Genomic DNA, 16050 nt, shown 5'->3' with positions numbered 1-16050 from the left:
ATCTTTTTAAGCTTCAATTTTTTTTCTTTAAAACTGGGATCTAATATTAATAATAATTTTATAGCTGTGAGGATTACATGAGATAGTGTATGTAAAACAGTGTCAATCACATAGTAAATGCTCAATAAATGTTAATTATGTATGCTATAGTATTATTATAGTAGTATGGTAGCTAAGACAGTTAAAAGCAAAAAAAATGAAGCATCATAAACTTAACATTTTTTTATTTCATTGATGTTTTAGAGAGAGAGGAAGGGAGAGAAATAGAAATATTGATGTGAGAAACATCCATCAGCTGCCTCCTGCATGCCCCCTACTGGGGATCTAGCCTGCAACCTTGGCATGTGACCTGACTGGGAATCAAACTGGAACCTCTCAGTCCATGGGATGACACTCAATCTATTGAGCCACACCAGTCAGGCTGAAGCTTCATAAATTTAAAGTTATAAAACATTGAATGCGAGAAGACCACGGGCTTTCTCTCTCTCCTAATCTGAATTTACGTTGTGCTTATGAACATGATACAACATTGATTTGTAGAATCATTGTATGTATAGACTGGTGTGAGTACTGTAAGTAGGCTCTGTAGGGAAGAATTTGGCTCTCTCTGAGGGGCAGATTTCACAAATCATTTTTCCTTCATATTCTGTTTTTATAGTTTTGGTATTTTTTAAAAAAAGCACTTAGAGAGACAGTTTTGTTCCAAAGATTTATGTTTACCTGGCAAACTGAAACCCTGTGTCCTTTCATCCTTATTGTTTTTTAAAGCGCCTTCAAGAGAAAATGGTTTTTAATCAAATTTATGAGATAACTTTTTTATGTTACCTTTCATAGGCATTTAAACTTTTCAAGAGAGAGCGCAATGAATATAACGTCTAACTGAGTATTTTTGGAAACACTTTTGCATGCTAAAGCACAGTCTTCAAGGTCTGTATACAGATACGGAACAGAGGTTGCCACATGGAAAATAGTCTGAAAAGTGTTGTGATTATTAAGTGCTTTCCCTATGCATGGTTTTTACACATGCCTTTAGACAATTAAGGCATCAGATAAAAGCTACGCCTATCCTCATCAAGTTTTTAACCCAGAGTTTTGTCAGTAGTGCTCACTGATCGGTGAACATCGAAACACCTAAAAACTTTATATGTATAGACATAGTATTAATCATGGAAAGGGCAGTTTTTGCTCTTAGAACCTAGCTACTTACTTTCTTGCAACAACCTCAAATTTCGTACAGCCAGTGAGTTAGATCAAGAAAATAGTTAAGCCCTGGCTGGTTTGGCTCAGCGGTTAGAGTGCCGGCCTGTGGTCCGGAGAGACCTGGGTTCTTCCATTCCTGCTAAGGGCACGTACCTCGGTTGCAGTTTGCAGTTTGTCCCCGGCCCTGGTTGGGGCGTGTGGGTGGCAACCACTCGATGTGTCCCTTTCATGTCAATGTTTCTCTCTGTCTTTCTCTCCCCCTCCCACTCTATCTGAACAAAATATTGAAAAAAGTGTCCTCGGGTGAGGATAAAATAAAAGAAAATAGTTCTTTCTCCAATTTGCAAATCTGGACATTTTTAAGGGTGTCTCAAATGGCCCATTTTGAGACTAAATAAAAAAATTTAAAAAGATTTTGGCTGTCATCTTGAGCCTGAGAGGTAGGTAGAAATTTACTGCACAAGCTTCATCGCGTGTTAATCTTCTTCAGCCGAAAAGTGTTATTCAAAATAACGGGCCGGAGGGATGTGCGATTAGGTTTCTATTAGAGTTTCTGGGACAAACTATGCGTTATACCCTTGAAATAAATACCTCATAGCAGTTGCAATACTGAAAATTTTAGATGTGAGGATCTCAACACAAAAAATGATTATAACTTTCCAATACCTTTAAAAAATTTTAATGTATTTTTTTAGATGTAGAATGTTGACTTTGGTATCAAGATTTTATGTATCTACAACTATAATTTTCTTGCTTAAATGCAAACCAATAATTGGAATATTAAACCATAATCCAAGCGAATACCACTGATTTCCCCCATGGATTTCATTATTATTTATCATTAACATAGCACTCTCTTTAACCTATGGTTGATCACAAATTTAGAGGACAAAAGTGTTATCTGCATAATTGAATCCAAAGACATTTACAAAGATATTTATCCAATTAAGATGTCCTGATATACATATTTTAAATGAAGATGCCACGAGCAGATTAGACTTCATGAATGCATTCTATAAAAGACAATAGTTGTTACTATGGTAACCTTTACCAGGTACTTGGTGGTGTAATTTGAATTAGTCCTATTCTACAGTGAGGGTGGTGAGGTAATGGAAATTAGAGTAATTAACATTCAAGGCTTGAATTTGAAGAAAGACAATATGCTGAGTTTATGAGAAAAGCAGAGATATTGAACAGGGTAAATTACACTGCTGGAGATGAAATGACCAGCACATAACATGCCGCCGTCTCTCCTTCCTTTATCTCCCTCCATGCTGGCTTTTGTTTTAGATCCAGTTCTTCTCCACCCCTGAGTGGTTCTAATTGCATCCATGAATCAGGAACCAACTCATTCTGTTCTTACAAAGCAGTCTTTAATCTTTCCTTGCCCGTCGATATCCTACTTAAAAACCAGCGGAGAGAGTGCCTTTCCCATTAGAAAAGGACAGTCACTTTCTATCAGTTTTGAGACCAATTTTGACTTTAAAGTACTATGGCATTTGTTAGGTTTCATGTACTTATGAATTAACACCCTGCCCCAACCTCTGCCACCCAATGTCAAAGCAGTTTTCCTCTTTTCTTCTTGTACATTTGGAGGAATTTGTTGTGATTCTAATTGTGTCACTCGCTTCCTTCAATATTGATTTGCTATATAGTCATCATCTGTGTGTAGCACTTTGTATTTCTAAACTTTATTTTGTTTTATTTTACTTCAAGTCGTTTTGTGCCCTTATTTAGTTTTTGCAAATGCACTAAAGTGAGTTGTCTGTGTAAATATCTGCCTGAAATGAATACAGCTTTAAAGCAGGAAACTATTGATTTTGAAAATGAATTATTTTCCTCAGCCTTTAGTGAGGCCAATTTCCAATAGCCATTTTATTTACCTTTTATCTTTTCATGCAGTCGCTTTAATATCACCAAGGTTGCTATCACCATCAATATATTCCTGAAAAAGATGATGATTTGCAATAAAAAAAAAATTAAAAAAAGAGAGATTTGGGAAGTTGTGTGCATTGTTTGATCATTTTGGGTATATCTATATTATGCAAAACGTGTAAATGATAGTTTAAATCAGTTCTTGTGTTCTAATAATGATAAGATTTTAAATTATTGCCACTAAGAATTTATTGTACTTTAAAAAAAATTCAGGGATGAATGATATATACTACATTATATTGCTAAGAAGGAGGAGAGCAAGCTTTCTGGATTTATTTGCACTTTAAGAAATAAAGTTTAGAAAAGCAATTCGGGTTTTATAGGTTTTTCATTCTTCTTGACCAGAAATCTTGATGAGGAACCTCGGTGCATGCGATTCCGGGAACACACAGAATGGTAGCAGTGGGAGCCCCGGATAAATATTTCAGAGGAGGTTATAAACAGCTGTCCCTTTGACTGTGATCTCTATTTGGAATAGTCCCAGGACTTGTGAAAGAAATCTTCCCTAGGATTATTGCCTGACATGCAACTATTCATGTCCTGAGACCTTACATTCACCCCCACCCCCAGCCTCCCGCCTCGCTCACTGTTTCTCCAGCAGATGTCCAATGTGGAGTCGGAGGCTGGGCCAGTGATACTGCCCCAGCACAGGAGTGGTTCCTTCTGGCCAGTTCTCTCTCCTGGTCCTGTACTTCAGCTGGGAACATGGTCATTGAACTTGAGCTCTCGATTCTCTAACCTACTTAGAAATTATTAAGTAAAAGTGGATTGCTGAAGTTGTCCTTCACACCAGCGATCAAAACTGTACCTTGCAGGGCCTCGTAACACCCAAAGGGGTTTAGCTTTACACAGATATTTTGATTCTTAGTGATTTCATGCATCGCTATTGTTTTCTTAGAACATTGTGTTGCTCTGTAGTTTTTACCAGTATACAAATGTTGAATTTTATTCAGTAGCCCTAACACTATTATATCCAGTCATTTCCCAAGACTTTTAGGTGGGTCTTGGGAAATTCCAAGATGAAATTATATAATTTGTAATTGAGAAATAACATTCATTCATGAATATAATTTGCAGTGAGTATATTATGGAGGAAAAACTAGTTGGTGTCATATCTATGGCTTGAAATCAGAGCCAATGATTATAATTACGTTTCCTAAGACTATTTTTTCTAGGGATAGACTCTCTGTCCCTTGAAACCTACACTCTGAGATGTACTTATCTAGAAAATCAATTCCTTGTCAATTAATTTACTAGTGTATTAGACTGGTTGATGGTCAAAGGAGGTCTGCGATGTTGTCATCAGAAACTGTACATTAAATGTATATAATGTACATATCTCATAGCTGAGAACGGTTAAAACTACATAGATATTCTCCGTGATACACTTTGATATTTTCTAAGTTTTGTTCTTACTGGTATAACTTATTTTTACAGGTTGAAAAGCGGAAGAGCTCCACACTGTAGGGCAGTGTCATGTTTTCTTTCATGCAGTGTGCAGCGCTTTAATTCTTAGAATGACAGGGTTGCTCAGTTTTCCAGCAGGAGGCCTCTCAAAGCAAGATGATGCCTCTCGCTTGGCAGCCTTCTGTATAAATAAATAACACTCTGCACATATCTTTCAAATTCCCGTGTAAGTGAGATAATGCTATATAACTTATTTTTATTTAAAAAATAGCTGTATTATGTCAGTGACCTGTAATAAATAGCCCTGCTAGGAGAAGTGACAGCCTCATTCACCTTGCACCCATGCAGAAATAACTGAGCTCTCTTTCCATGGCTGGAGAGAGAAGAAGAGAGAAGAGAAAGGAAAAAAAGGACCGACCTTGGATTGCAGTCCCTCTCATGCCAACAAGCAAGAGTTTACACTGACTACTTTTATTATGTTGAATTTACCACTCAACAAGCTGCCAATAACTCCTTGTGTTCTAAGCATTTGGAATGTACTGATGATAATGGTATGGGGGATATACAGTAAACAGTCTATTTCCATTTCCCTGAGTTCTGTATATTTTTTCTGTTAACATGTCATCAACAGGTAAAACATCATACTGAGAAATTTTTATTGATTGAGCATAATGATGCAGTGGTAATAAAAACTGTTTTCATACAAGGATGTGATTAGAGCTTTTCTAATTCAAGATATGACAATATTATCTTCATATTACCCTCTACTGTCCTAAAAATTCCAGTGTAATTGAATTAAAACACTGCACACTGAATGAAATTTTTATAAATTATAAGCACTGAAATGTTTAATAAAGAAAAAAACTATATGCTATAGAACAAACTAAAACTAAGAACTTTACATTCTTCCTCAAGAAAAATATTAAAATATTTTTAATTTTTTATTGTGATTCACAATCATTGTTATTCGAAGACTTCCAACAGATGATATACTATAGAGAATATAGAAAAGTTCGCAGTGATTGTCAGCCTGAAATTAAAGCCTTTGCTCAGACTGATCTCATTGAAATTTATGGAAGTCACGCAAACATAGTTCAATGGGATTCAGTGCATTGTACTTACTTATACATTCTGCCTAGCCATTCATCTGTCCAGCACCTAACAGGCACTGCACAGCAGTGGGATCAGACAGCCTGATGGACAAAGACAAAGACCCAGGATATTTGGCCCTGGATCCGTAATTAGATTTCAATTCATATAAAAAGTCAGGGCTATAGGATTTAATATATTTGTCATCCATAAAAGAACATCAGTAGCAACAACACTTGAGATGCTGAGAACTTATGGGTGATTTTTATAAATAAACACATAAATTCAGTACAGTTTACTGAGATTGCAGATTATTTTGGTCATTACCATATTAATGTCTTAATGTTTACTCTGTTTCTAATATATATGAGACTTGGAATTGTTTGCAGAAAGAGTTCTTAAAATAATCATTTTTCCAGTTATTTTACAGAAAATAAATGTAACGTTCAGAGATGTTATTTGCCTAAAAATAGGCAGCCGATTAGTGGAAAACACTGGAACCATATCATCTGACATATTTGCATTACCCCTGTAACTATTTTAGACAGTTTCTACAATGCATTCTATTTTGTACATTTAAACTATAACTTCTTTATTATTATGAAAATAATTATTTAACAAGATTAATATGCACAAAAGTGAGGAAAATTTAATTTGTAATCTCATCACTTAGGAAAAACCACCACTTGTGCTTTGCACTAATATATTGTGCATGGTGATAAATGTCTTTTAATATGCACGTGAGTGTATGTATGTGTCTGTGTGTGTCGATTGTAATTTTTACAAAAATTATATTGCATTTTCTTTTATAGTTCAAACCAAGTTCTTTATTGATTTCATACCTTGTATATATTTTATATCCGGGATTCTTATTTATACCAACATATTTAGTGGTACATTTTTTTCCATTCTTTGGAAACAATTTACTACATTCCTTTATGTCAGCCTTTATTTTTCAATTTTAATTGTTCTCCTTTGTTTCAGAGAACAAACTTTAGACAAATCTTTTTATATAATTGCGATTATTTATCAGAAAAAAATTTATGAAAGGTCAAAAATTAAGGAAAACGTAAGCTTTTTTATTCATTGCTTTGTTACTCTGAAGAAAGTTTTTACTACTTTATTCTTTTGTCAACCATTTAGAAATTTATTTCTTTTACAATATTTTAGATTTGTTTTTTATTTAGGTTTCCTAATTGTAGACATGAATAGTTTGAATGTCAATATACTAATTAAATTTTTATTTTTCATCTTAATCTTTATGTGTAAGATATCTCTATAATAATGTTATTTCCTGAGAGTATTCTTAAGAGTTATGTATATTGTGAACTAACTCTAATTTAATCTCTTTTAAATTACATTAAATTTTAAACACTCTGATTTTTAGTAGTATTATATATGATAGCATGAATTCATGAATATCTGTTTTTTATTTACATTTTTATTGTTGACCCTTTTGCAGACAACGCCCATTTCCCCAGTTTGCCCACCTCACCCAGCCTGCGCCCTGCCTGGGCCCTCACCACACTACTGTCTGAGTCCCTGGGCTGTGCATGTGTTCTTTAGCTACAACATCTGTTTACCTTTTCTAAATTTACAGTCACTTTTTAAAAATTACTTCCCAGAAGGAAATAAAAATATATCTATTTTTCCATTTCCCCCCTAATTATTTACATCAATGCATGAAATTAAACATTTTCAAAAATCTTTAATCTGACCTCACATAATAGTACTAATTTCGATCATTTATTTAACCAGAAATGTTGTAACTAATACGTATCAAATATTGAGTAGTGATACATTGATCCTGGAAGTGTTCTGTATACAACACTTGATATTTTTGCCACAAAGGAAACCTCTGTGTTCAGTGTGCAGTCGAAGCTCTAAGCCACATGCGTGCACATCCCAAAGCATTGACTTTCCTGTCCTTATACAGGCTTCTGTTTTGATACTTATGAAGTTAGTCTTTTCTTATTTATTATTTTATATTTTCAAGTGTATAAACCAGTGCATGTTTACTAACATATATTGAAATTAAATATTTATAATCTTTAGAAAATATTTCCACACTTTTTGTCCCCTATACTATAAGCTGTTTATCTCCCCATGTTAATGAAATATTTGCAGCAATATATATGTAGGTGACTAAATTTATTTTTTTCCTGTTGTTCTGTTGTTTTCTCCTTTGCAACAGATTACTTCTAAATGCCATAATGAATTTATTTTTTAACAGATATGACTAAATTTGTTGCATGCATATACTATATGGGTGCATATGAAAACTATTGTATTTGAATAACATTGAGAATTATGTGAATGCAGGATCATATTTAAACAATAATAATAAAATTTTAAAAATGTGCATATCACTGCTTTAAAAACAACTCACTAAATTTTTTTATAGTAAATGTAATCCTTAACATTCTACGTCAAGAGGGAGGAATTATATAATAGTAAAAATTGGGCATTTTGTTTAAGGAAATATGTGGTCAGTACTTTTTTTAGGAGGTTTTACCTCAGTGTAGCAAAGCATGATTTAACAATTTTAGTGCAATATATCCGGACAGGTGCTGTCAATGGTGAGCAAACATGAATTTTAATGAAGGGAGTAAAAAGTTAATTGGAATAAGATGTTCTGTTGTCTTCTCATTCTGTAGAAGTGATTATTTGTTTGTTTTCCTGTAAAATTTAATTGTCTTGGAGGTCTCTGAGACCATTTCCAATTAAGAATAGATAAATAAGGTAACATGAAGAATGAATGGTCTCTCTTCTAGAGTATAATAACTAACACATGAGCTTTAGGGTCAACCAATCTGAGTTAAATTTTGAGTTTTGGGACATGCTAGCTGTGTGATCTTGGAAAACTTAATTAACTTCTCTGTGCCTTAGTAGCCTCATCTTTACAATGGGGAAAATACTACTTCCTGGGTTGTTTGAGTGATCATATAGGCAAATGCATATAAAGCACTCAGCATGACATGTAGCTCACGGTAAATACTACCTGAGAAATATTACTGTATTTTGTATCAGAATTTTTAGGTGATAATTTTTAATGCTCTGTTTAAAATTTTTACATTGCTTTATATAAGATACTTTGTCTTTAGTGTTCCATTTCAAAGTACTGAAGGTACAAAACATTTATTTCATTTCATTCACCCCCATTTATTGAGTGACTACTTCTGTATGTGGAATTGCAGCAGGAGGAGTATCTGATGTAATTAACATAAAGATTCCAGTGAAGCCCTGGCCAGTTTGGCTCAGCGGTTAGAGCGTCAGCCTGCGGTCCACAGAGACCCGGGTTCGGTTCCCGCTAAGGGCATGTACCTTGGCTGCAGTTTGTCCCCGGCCCTGGTTGGGACGTATGGGTGGTGGCCACTCGATGTGTCCCTTTCACATCGATGTTTCTCTCTCTTCCTCTCTTCCTCTCTCTCCTTCCCGCTCTATCTGAAAAAAAAAAAAAAAAAGAAAGAAAAAAGATTCCAGTGAAGAAGGCAAATGTAAAAACAGCCACCTTCAGTATTTAATGATAAAGGGTAAGCAAAATATGTTCTGGAATGAAAAACAGGCACATTAACTCCTGGAGGTTGGAAAGATTTGAGGGGAAGGTGGTTCTGAAATGAGTCATGAAGATGGACAAATACTGGTCAAATGCAGAGGGGTAGGGAGGGTGTTCCAGACAGAAGAACCTGCAACAGCATGCTGAAAGAAACTGGAAATCATCGTGGGAAGTGTAGTGGACAATGAATTCAGTGTAGTTAAAGCTTACGTATGTCAGCGATGGGCAAAGGATGAGACTGAAAATGTGAGGCAGGTCACAGGAAACTTATATCCAACCTGGGGCTTGTTGTGTTTGTTTTCTTAAAGTAATTGATAGGGTATATATGCTGGTTTAACTTACGGAATTTATCATCTGAGAGAGAGAGAGAGAGAGAAAGAGAGGGAGAGAGAGAGAGAGTGTGTGTGTGTGTGTGTGTGTGTTTGTGGTGGGCAGGTACATGATCCACGGTCCACATAAACTAATATGTAGCAATCCTGATATTTAGCATAGTATAATATTAAAAATGAAATATTAAAGTACAAAGTCTAAAGGGCTTTGTAAAAATGGCTGAAATGTCTAAGACTTTTTAGACTTGAGAATTTTGGAGACAGACTGAAATTTAGGTGAAACCCCTTAGATAGTTACTGGGCTTCGATTGTAGTAAGGAAAGGGCTGAGGAAGGCCGAAAGATTAAAGAAACCAGATGAAATAATATTGATGGGCTTTTACCATGTATCAGGCTTTGTGCTAGGCACTTTCACACAAATATTTATATATTTCCTACAACAAAGACTTTAAAAATTTATCTAGTATCTGTATTTGTATCTATATTCTATATCTACATCTACAGCTTGTCAACAGAGGTTGAGTAATTGCGTCAAGTTGCAAAATTCATAAAATACCAAGTGGGAATTTAAGTTCAATTTCCCCTGACTCCAAAGGCATGTGGTGGGAACTATTAGTGGATATTTCAACAGTGGCTCCCTTTACTTACTTCTTGCTGGCGGAATAAAATTTAGTTGAGGTGTCTCCCGTTCCTGGGGGGAGAATCATAATTTCTCTATCACATGTCAGCACGTGATACCTGGACTTGTGGAAGCCCATCTGGTGGTGCCCGGTGAAGACACTGATGGCAGCCAAAGAAAGGCAGACGTGAAAGACACGTGGCTAGATTCTCCATGACGTTTTTGAGCACTGGGACCCACCCTGGAGTATCTCCATCTCTGGACCTTCTATAATCGAGGAATTAAATTCTGTGTCTTTTTAGCCACCTTTTCAGCCAAACTGTTTTAACTGATACAAGTCCTAAATGTTCAAATGTTATTTGATTTATTTGCTCAGCTATGTAAGTAGCAGATTCATTCAAATATTTTCCTCCTCATTTTAAGTTACCTCCTGCTTTGTGGCCATGAGGAAGAAATAGATAAGTGTGAAGGACAAGTCAGGGGTCTATTAGTGTTAGACAATCTCGCTCTGAAAGAGGTGAGAATGGAGACGAAAGACTAAAAGGTGAGCTGCTGAGAGTTATACAAAACACAGTTATGAGTGCCAAACCTTTGTTGTGTAATTTCATTGTTTTAAAGTTGTCCTAGATTTTGTAATAGTTACAAGAGAAATAATAGAAGTATTTGGCTCTTTTATATATATATATGTGTCCCTTATTCCCTGAACACTCTACTTTGTAGAAGGTCTAAAATAGTTTGAGAAAAGATAAAAAGGAAATTAAAACTGAAGTGGCATCTTTGGTCCTGTACATCTTTTATTATTATCATTATTATTATTAATTTTTAGAGAGAGTGGAAGAGGAGCAGGAGAGAGAGAGAGAGATATCAATGTAAGAGCAAAATATTCATCCGCTGCCTCCTGCACCCACCTACCAGGGATGAGCCCACAACCTGGGCATGTGCCCTGACTCAGAATAGAACAGGCGACCTTTGTTGCCCAGAATGATGTCCAACCAGTTGAGCCACACTGGCCACAGCTTGTATTATACATCTGTATTGTCTAACTTTTTAATATGTTTTCAGGTAGAAATACTCAATTTGGAGAAGTATTAACTTTTTTTTTTCATTTAAAATATCTATTTATTGATTCCTGCCATACATGAGAAAATGCACTAATCGCTGACACATAAGTTATTGCATTGCATGTTTGGAGTATTTTCTTCTTAGTATTTTGTTAAGATTTATTTGGCTATAAATCAAATAGTCATGAACCTAATAAAGTCATTTTATATTCCTAGAGATTCCACATATATTTGAAAAATAATTTTACTTCAACTTTCTATTAATTAATGGGCATTTGAACTACTGTGACAAATGACTATTAGGTTCTTCCAGATATAATTTTTCCAGATAAACATTTTAGTGGTAGAATATGAAGGAAGTGTTTATGTTGGCAAATGTTTCACTTAAAATGTTCAAGATTGACATACGATTTTACGCTGTTCAATCAGATAAGTATAATGTACAAAATAGGACTTGCCCTGATATTCCATGTATAGGCATTTATGTGGTCCTTATTATGAAATTCATAAGGAATTTCATAGTCTGATAATTAACTTCATTTCTACAATGCCATACTGTTGTACTAAATTTTTTTTCCTGTAATTTTTAAATGTCTTAACAAATAGTATCATTGATTATGAAAAACACTTTTACCAAATCCTATTTATAACTGAAATCCAGGAGATGCAAGTTGGCAAGGTCACAAAGATCTTAGTCCATGAAATGTTTTAAAATGCTTGCGCTACCTATATAATTTTCTTCCTTCTTTTGTACCTGTCAAGCCAGTTTACTACTTCTGTAGTTTATATAAACATGTAGACTACTGTACATTTCATTTTTATTTATATTACACAATAGCCATACTGGAAGTTACCCAAACTTATTGTTGAATTAATATATTAGATGGGAGTAGTTATGTAATCATCTTACCTAGAGGTAAATGATTATGCTTTTGAGTAATGTCTAGAAGTTAAGTCTTAGGTAAGTAATTACAGTTGATCCTTGAACAGCGGAGGCTGTTAGGGGCCCTGATCCCCGTGTAGTAAAAAAATCCACGTATAACTTTTGATTCTTTTTTACTTTTTTTTTTTTCTTTATTGATTCTAGAGAGAGAGGAAGGGAGAGGGAGAGAGAGACAGAAACATCAATGAGAGAGAACATTGATTGGCCACCTCCTGTGTGCTCCCCACTGGGAATTTGACCCACAACCTGGGCATGTGTCCTGACCAGGAATTGAACCAGCAACCTCTTGGTGCATGGGTCGACACTCATCCAACGAGACACACTGGCCGGGCAAACTATTGATTCTTCAAAAACTTAACTATAACCATCCATTACTATCCATAGGGGGATCGGTTCTAGGACCCCCTGCAGATACCAAAATCTGCCTTTGCTGAACTTCCTTCAATAAATGGGTAGGACTCTGCATACGGTCCTCCCTCTGCATACATGAATCAGAAATACTGGTTTCCATCCATGGTTGGTTGGTTGGTTGAATGAATGAATGAATGAATGAGAAACCCAGAAATAAGGAGGGCTGACTTTATATTTATTGGAAAAAAAAAATCAATGTATAAGAAGACCTGTGTAGTTCAAACTTGGGTTTTTAGGGGGTCATATGTAAGAAAATACATTTAGAGAGCAAAGTGAACTGTAACCGGGCATGTCTTTTTAGACTGAAAATTTTTGCAGTATTAAATGTTAAGTGTTTTTTTAATTTACATTTTTATTTTACTTTAATTTTATATATGTTTTTATTTATTTTTTAGAGAGAGAGGAGGGGAGAGAGAGATAGAAACATCAATGTGAGAGAGAAACATTGATCGGCTGCCTCTTGCATGACACCTACTGGAGATCAAGCCTGCAACCTGGGCATGTGCCCTGACCAGGAATCGAACCAGGACCTCTCAGTCCATGGGATGACACTCAATCCACTGAGCCACACCGGCTGGGCACATTTTTATTTTTTATGTTACAGTTTGAATGTTTTTATAAGTGCGTATTACATGCTAATGTTCGGTAACTAATTCTTGGTGTTTTTCATTGTTAACTGCTTGTTAATTAAGTATCGAAAGTGGTCTAAAGATCTCAGATTTACTAAACTGCTTCATTAGGATAAGATAATTTCTAATGAAAATAAAACTCATATGCATATCTCAACAATGTCTAATTCATTTAATAATGAATATGTGGTATCAGTAACAATAGTTGTGTTTAGTGTTATTTTTGGAACACAGACTATATGCCAGGTTTTGTGATAGATACTTTATATAAAATATTTCATTACAATATGAAAAACATTCTGCAAAGTAGGAATTTTCGTCCACATATTACTGATGAAGAAATGAGGATGTTTAGAGAACAATAGTTTTCCTAAGCTTATATAGCTAGTAAACAGTGGAGGCGTATTTAAATTCATGTTTGTTTGACTCCAGACCTAGGTATATAGATCTTCCCATTTGATACTCTATAATAAGCATCTGTAATGTAAACTTATTTTAAGTAAGCTATTTGCAAGTAATTCTAATAGTGATAATTCATGATGATGAACCACAGAACACTTGCAATAATTTTTATTAAAAAATTAAAGAAACAGCCTGGCCAGTGTGACTCAGTGGTTGAGCATTGACCCATGCACCAAGAGGTCACTGGTTTGATTCCTGGTCAGGGCACATGCCCCACTTGTGGGCCAAATCCCCAGTGGGGGCATGCAGGAGGCGGCCAATTGATGTTCTCTCTCATCGATGTTTCTATCTCTCTCTTCCTTTCACTTCCTCTCTCTCTAAAATCAGTAAAGAAAGAAATGTGAAAATTAGTAATCCCTTAGATGTTAGAGCAACAAAGACATGTGGATAATGACTGGTAATAACATCAATAGAATTTGACTCTATTGCTATTAGTTCAGACCATAGTGTTATCTATGTACAAAAGCAATATTATGAATAGAATATTATAACAAATGAGCAAGAGTCATAATAAAAGAGAGATTGTAATAACTGTTAAGAAATGGTATGGTAAACTTCTAAATCTCACTTTTCCCTATATACTGAGATTTTTTTTTTTTTTTTTCCCCATTTTTTGTTCAGGTAGAGTGGGAGGGAGAGAGAGGAACAGAGAGAGAGAGAGAAATATCGATGTGAAAGGGACACATCGAGTGGCTGCCACCCGCACAACCAACCAGGGCCGGGGACAAACTGCAACCGAGGCACATGCCCCCAGCGGGAACTGAACCCGGGTATCTCTGGACCACAGGCCGACGCTCTAACCGCTGAGCCAAACCGGCCAGGGCTATACTGAGATTTTTAAAAAATTGCAGTTATTTCTTTGTTCTCATCATGCTTGGGTAATAGCTTTTTATACAATTACTTATCATTTACCATTTCTAAAGACACTGGCAAAATACTAGGAGCAAACATTTATGTAGGTTGTTCCCAGTATCAGCTTTTAGGGAATTATTCTGGAAATCGAAACTTGAGGAAGAATTGAGCTGGAATTTCAGCATATGTGAAAAGATACAACAAGAAATGAGAAAGGCCAAAGGATATTAGAAAATAAATGTCACATTAATTCAAAGACTTACGGATTTTCCGAGGTTCTTGTCAGGCTCAAGAGTGCAGAAGCAGTTGATTATTGGAATTGGCAGATGATGAAGAAGAAAAATTTGGAGATGCAATAAAAGCAATACTGGAAAAATTTCAGAAATATTCTCATCTTTTAAATATAAGAAAAAAAATGCTTGAGGGAAGACTGCATAATTGCCATTGTGAATTTTAAGAGCCTTTTAGAAAGACTACTAAAGAAAATGTTCTAGAATGCTGAAATTAGCATCATTATTCACTATGATAGTTATATATATACATACTCTGAACATATATATTTAGATGCTCCTGGACTTTATACATCATTTAAGAGGTTAAATTTGTGGTGGCCTTGGGTTCTCTGCTAGCATTCCAACTGTCTGTTTACTCTGTGATTATTCGATTAAATATGTAAAGAATCTTATGCTTTTAAGTACGCGTTTAGCTTCTTTTAATTTATTCTTTCCAGCATTATTGAGATAATTGACATATAATATTGTAGAAGTTAAAGGTATGCAACATAATTTGATACATGTATGTATTACAAAATTAACTTCTTTTTAGGTATCTTTGAATTTGACTGAGAAATTAGAAATTTTAAAAATTTCTCTCTGGAATAATTGATCCATAAAATGTGTACTAAATTATGACACAATTCCATGTGCTCATAGGTGAATTCTGTTGAATAGTTTGTCCTTATATATACTAATAATAGCTTGTCAGGTTGATAACATTAAAGTTAACCAAACTTAATTCCCACATAATAATATGTGTCTGAAATTTAATTTTACCCTGCTTACATGCTAATAAGTAGCCTGTTACGGTGTGATACATAGATGGTGTCAGAAGAAATGGGAGTCTTGAGTTAGAAACAAAGGATTTTCTTACTCATGTCATATTATTATTATTAGTTTTTTTATATCTCCCCTAAATACTTATGTTGTTTTTGTATTATTTTTAATGCTTACTCTAAAGATTAAAAAATATATTTTAAGGTAATTCCAATGTATATTATTTATAAACTTAAGGAATTAATCTTAGAAGAAGAGGTGCCTAATAAAAATATAGCTAACTCTGCTCCTTGAAAGTGGTGATGGATATCTAAAAATAAGACAGAATCTACCTATCACTTATATGTACCATCTTTGAATCAGTATGGGCTCTGTACTATACTGACATTTCGTGGGACTGGAATTTGGGACAGTTACACTAGGAGTCTCTAGTCAGTCAGTGAGGAGCATGAAAGTAGTAAATACTTGAAAAAGGAGTATAGAATAAATGGATTAGCAGATAGTCT

The 16050-nt window shown here is 34.9% G+C and overlaps 1 protein-coding gene across 4 annotated transcripts in view; it reads left to right on the top strand.

Annotated features, from left to right (window-relative positions):
• Nucleotides 1-16050, top strand: part of ERBB4 (erb-b2 receptor tyrosine kinase 4) — a 1035274-nt gene that overhangs the window by 18062 nt on the left and 1001162 nt on the right. The gene's annotated exons all lie outside the window — the stretch shown is intronic.

Source organism: Molossus molossus, unplaced genomic scaffold, assembly GCF_014108415.1.
Source record: "Molossus molossus isolate mMolMol1 unplaced genomic scaffold, mMolMol1.p scaffold_m16_p_11, whole genome shotgun sequence".
NCBI classification, from domain to species: domain Eukaryota; kingdom Metazoa; phylum Chordata; class Mammalia; order Chiroptera; family Molossidae; genus Molossus; species Molossus molossus.
Note: the sequence above shows the minus strand (reverse complement) of the source record. Positions and strands in the feature narration are given on the sequence as shown.